The sequence below is a fragment of the Dermacentor silvarum genome, chromosome 1 (genome assembly GCF_013339745.2).
Source record: "Dermacentor silvarum isolate Dsil-2018 chromosome 1, BIME_Dsil_1.4, whole genome shotgun sequence".
NCBI lineage: Eukaryota > Metazoa > Arthropoda > Arachnida > Ixodida > Ixodidae > Dermacentor > Dermacentor silvarum.
Window position 1 is genome coordinate 105077312 of NC_051154.1, and position 5622 is coordinate 105082933.

At 40.2% G+C, this 5622-nt stretch overlaps 1 long non-coding RNA gene across 1 annotated transcript; it reads left to right on the top strand.

The window, feature by feature from the left end:
- Positions 1 to 1485: 1485 nt before the first annotated feature.
- LOC125947317 (uncharacterized) lies at positions 1486 to 5268 on the top strand. Its single transcript, XR_007468181.1, has 3 exons — positions 1486 to 1817; positions 2588 to 2691; positions 4710 to 5268. It is a non-coding gene; the product is annotated as an uncharacterized LOC125947317 (long non-coding RNA).
- Positions 5269 to 5622: the final 354 nt, after the last annotated feature.

Here is a 5622-nt window from a genome sequence, read left to right on the forward strand (position 1 = left end):
AACGTGGCATTTGCATATTTTAAAAGTTTGGCTCAAGTTACGTGAAACACCGTGTATGGAGGGTGTATTGACATCATATGTATTAAATTCTATAGAAGAATGTTATGGAATGTTTGTAGCACTTCTATTGTGGCTGCCTATAGACTGGCCCTCCATTCCCACTCTATAAGCGTTCTATAGTGTGTGTATTCACATATGCACTGAATTCTATAGAGGAACGTTTATAGGACGCTTAAAGAAGCTACCCTGCGGCCTGTCTATAGAATGGCTCTATATTTGCACTCTATAAACGTTTCAATAGAAGGTGTCGAATACTGCTGAATAATATCTCAAAGTGTCTTTTTAACTCGAAAAGACAACTGTGCAACCATGCAAATTATTGTACTTGCAACAAATGATATGAAAAAAAATGATACACGCTAGTTCAGAGCGAATTGGACAATCGTTCTCAGCAGAGAACGTACTGAGATATTGACACATAGTAGCAAGATTCACGTACTGTAACACGTTTAGATATTTTGATTTTTAGCTCGATGTACAGAGCTGTTGCTAAGCTCGTGTAAAATTACCACTCGGGCCAATTTCCAACGAATAAAAAGCCTGATTATTTCAAACCCGTTTCATGGGTTTCTACTATCAAGCAAGAGCATCTTTATAATCACTGAAGAAGGCGAACAAAACAAAAAGCGAAATTACACAAAGTAACGTCAAGGAAGCGCATTGTGGTTTCTATCGCCGATGCAGGTGAATCACAAAGATGACCAAGGAACACTAAACAAAACTACGCGTAAGCAGCCGCGTCTATCTGCTGGAACGCAGTGACTGCAGCATTGGCAGCAAACACACAGAACGCCGCCGCACATTTTGCCCTACGTCACTAAAATGCGACGCATGCACGCTGCAGAGACACGCGGTTTTTTCGAGGAATCTTCGTAGGTCGCACGATACACAGAGAAGGCACGAACGACATGAGTGCAATCCGCGCACGATAAACACACCGACACGAAAGCAAGATACGGACGACATGGGTATAACCTGCGCCACACGAGCAAAATTAAGAACCATCGCATATTTGTTGCTTTGCGACGGACAATTATAAAGTGCACGGAAACATCGCACACTGCCATGTGTACCTCCGAGATTGTGTCAAAAATTTCTGGGCTACATTCAATGTTGAAGACAGCAGGAAGCTACTTAAAACCAAGTTACGGCCCAAGTAGCGCAGCTAACGGCTGCGGGAAATGTCATTTAGGCGCTTTAAGGCAGGTGATCGGAGTTCAAATCGTTTAAAGCACGCCCCAGCCACGGATTTCTCAGGATCACATAACCAGATCTCGAAGGCCATGCTTTGTTGGCTACTTGCGGCATAAGTGATTCAAAAGCAAGAATTGGTCATGGAATTTCTTCCTGCGCTAAATTGTAGTGTACAATATAGACTGGTCGATGGTTCCTTTTGTCTCGCAACATATATATACGTAAATGTGTTTGTTTGATCGTGTGTTTTTAGGTTTGCCGTAATGAAATGTGGTGTAGTTCGTGTGCACGAAAGTGCCGGAAGGTAGCCTGCGTCTCGCTGCAAACTCGCCGTATGCGTGGCGCGCCAGGCAAATGTGGACCAACGATTTTCATGCCGTGGGTGTGCTCCCTTTGTCTTGGGTGGTCGTGAAAAGTTTTGTGGACGTCGCGATGAAATAATGCATATTATTAGCGTGCCTCAGCTCGTCCATTACGCAACGGCATGTATGCTGGATCAACATCGTCGACGCAGCACTGGCAACTCGGAGAGCTCTTTTCGATCTCGTCGTACTGTTCAAAAGGTAAGCAATCGTAGTTGCTAACTACACGTGTGTTGTGCGTGCTTATCGTGTGCATAGAGTGCCTTGCGGACGTAGGAAATAGAACACCCACGACAACAGTGAAATCTGTGCTGATGCTTGCGGCGCACGGGTTGTCAGAATTTAGTTACGCAAATGTGTTGCCACAATGCGGAATTGATAATCCTGATAAGCGTTTTCTTCCGCTGAGATAGATTACGTTCGGAAATCATCTTGTTTGTGCACCTGTGCGTGAGCTCCCGTTTTTCTGCTGCAGTTGCATAGTAACGATCCACCTGCCTCTTCACCGATTCTTTCAATGACGTTTCCTTGCTTATAAATGCTTCGACGTTGTGGGTAATCTCTGCTTACGAGGTTTTAGGCTTACGAGCAGTAGGAAAAAAATGTAAGCCAATCACAGCTTGCTACTTACTAGTATAGCTTTCTTTTCATGACAAGCTGTGCTGACATAACTTTCACATAAATAAACATGGTAGGGGAAAGTTGCTTAATCTAAGTAATAAAAAAAAAACGACTCTCTGAAAAAATTTTAAAATACATTGTAATGTGCAGTTGCGACGTGCCCAAAAATTTACTTTGATGAAGAGGTCCATATTATCAAGCCATTCAATAATTTCAACCTTTTGCTCTCTTGCCATCATGTACTAGTGCAGACATTGTTTTCGTGACTATTTTAGGTGCTCCTTGCATGTGTTTACGATATGACAGCTTTATTGCTCCACTGCTATAAGCTAACACAACTCATTTTGTAGTGGCGAGGCCTTGGCCCGCAACAGTGTCCACTAAAAGGAGGAGCCCCCGGAAATGCAGACCCCATACGAGTGCCGGCAGCAGCATGGCTGGATGCTCATGTCAGGTATGTATGAAATGTACATGTTCCAAAAAAGTTGGATCTTGGTATCATTCATGGTTCAGTTTAGCCACACATTAGTTTATGCAGTTTACTAAAGAGGATAAATATTTATGCAACTGTATTCAACTTACTTACATGTGTGCATAAAGATTATGCACACATTATCATGTTCTGTATAAAACTAGACCTAACATGTCCTGATGTTTAGTATTTTTTCTGCATAAATTGTTTGGCTGAAACATAAATTTTATTTTTGTTTAGTACACAGTATGTTTATCGCTTTTTAGTTTGGTTTTATTGTCTTAAAACTGTTTCCTATGCTGTTGTATTTATTTCCATATTTTTCCTGTTTGTGCTGCAAGCTCATGCAGTTACCTGTGCATGTAAGAATTTGTAGTGTAGTTTGCCACATATGTCACAAGTCTAAGCACGTAGTGTGCACACCATTGTTTATCATTAATATCTTCCCAGTTATTTCTGTCCTGTTCCCAGAAAAACTGTCTGGCAAATGCACATTTGATTAGCTTGAATTTGCTGAAAATAAATATGAAGGTCAGTATTCGCTCTGCTCAGTTACTTCAGTAATAAATAGGCAGACTGATTTTGATCCCTTGTCATCTAGAAAGGATATCTTTTTTTCATGCATTATTAATGAAAGCTCGCTCACACATGTCTTATTTATGTGGTATGCCTCACTGATTTCTCTAGTTAATTTTTCAGTGTGGGTGAACACAGATGAACAATCTTAATCCTACATTATGCCCTATTGTGACAATGCATGGCCAAGTTGGACAAGCATACTGGTCTTTTGAGTGAAATATGGTCATCTCTTAGGCACATGTTTAGGCACCGGCCAGTTTGCCCTATGTAAGTTTGACCACATGTGAAAGGAGTACAGTACACTACCTGTGACACGTAATGGACAAATTTGGTGGTATTTCTCACCGACGCAAGCCTCCCTTGCCTGCTTGCCTTTCTCAATTCGCTTGAGGGCTGCCATGCATATCCTGCCTGCTTTATTTTTCGCTAGAAATACATGTGCATAGCAGTGTACAAGTGAACTAAGAAAGGCACCCTGGCCAGGGAGACTTGCTTTATTAAAGACACCATTAAATTTGTCTTGTGTCTGTCAGGGGTAGTGTTGTCTATTTCTGTGATCATATGCATATTTGGTCAAATGTACATGGTGCAGACTGGCCGGTGCCTCAACATGCGCCTAGGAGAGAAAATTATACGGACCAGGGGTTGAGCGATAAAGCCAATTTTTTCCTCTGCCTGTGAAAGCAATGCGAAATTGAGGATGGCAGTCCAAACTTGGCATTGGAAACTTTTCATTGCAAACAACCCTAAAAAAGTCTGATTGGTCCCCATGCAACAGATAGTTAAATGCATTGTTATCATGATTGCTCAAAATCTCAAGCTCCACGTGATAAATTGAATACTGCCATATTACGCATAGCACATATGAACTATGGCGACCGGCAGATGTAATACTTTTTCACCCGCTGAACAATAGAAGCCAGCAGATCGTTCTCTTTTTCTTCCAAAAATTTGTTTGCTATGCGTAGCACGATGTGTATATAGGAGCCTTAGTTCATGGGTGTTCCTGCTTGCTTACATATGTTAAACTTAAAATGTGTTGCCATTACAAGATGACGTTAAGGTGTGACTGGGCTGCTGCCTTTTGCAGACACTTTATTTTTGTCACTAGCAATGGCATTCTAGTGTCGGTGCATTGGCCTAGTTCTAGTGTCACAAAATCTTGGGAAAGTGAAAATATTCTCAAAAGTGATTGCCTGAGAACTGTCCCTCTTCACGGAGATACTTCTGCTACTTTCTTGTTATAATTTTTTTTCTGAAATACTTAAATGAAACAGTGTAGTGCTACAACTATATACATATCAATATTTATACCACATTTGTAGATATATATGTATTTGTGATATGTTTGCGCCTGCCTATACATTATGGCTAAATGTTCATTACACCTTTTTAAAATGCTTTTCAATTGTATCTTGCAGGCTTCACCGTGGCAGAGTACCAGGCGGAACCAACGAGGTTAAAAGCTAGCCTTTCCTCGCTGCTTTCCAGGAAGTGAAGTAGTGGGCGATCATGTAAGAATAAACTTGCAACATGTGAGCAGTAGCCAAAGCTTCATACAGGTCATGCTGGTGGTAAAAACTGGAATGCTGAGACAAACCACATTATTTATTTATTTAAGTATTAAATAATTTACATTTATTTGTTTATACCTCACTAAAGCCTTACATGCCTCCAGGAAGGAATTAGGTAAAATGGGAAAGCATTATTCAATCAAAGTAAACACGTCATTCAAAAAAGCATCATTCGCATAGCACAAGCATGATGTAACATTTTTTATTCAAGTGACGTTTCATACAAATCCACGAAAATTCCAAGAAACGAAGCTATTAAGTTAACAACTCTTACTAAAAAAAACAGGGATATCACAGTTCTGTTAGTTGCACCTAATCCATACCTAAAGTTGGCGAAATTGACGTATCATATACTGGCTCTAAAATACAATCATTAATTTGTGAGTAGGACGTGCAAAATGCTTATAAACATGTTGGGTTTAATAATCCTCAACAGAGTTGAGGATTATTAAACTTCATGCTTTTACTTTTCTTTAAACCTGCCTGTTTTTAATAATTTTTACTTTAGGCTCTGAATTGAAATTCTTCCAACAACCGCTAGACCTTAACTTTCTCAAATGCTACAAATTTAATTCAAAATAGCCTTGTGGTTGTCTCAAAACCATTTAGGAATTTCACACGTATTTAAGGAGGGACATCAGAGTTGGTCCTTAGCTAAAGCTCGAGGCCAATTCCGATTTGCAGAACAGAATTGTTCTTGCTAGTTTTTTTTTTTTTGTGAGTTATAGTTCTAAACATGCTTTTTTCTTAATTGTGCAAT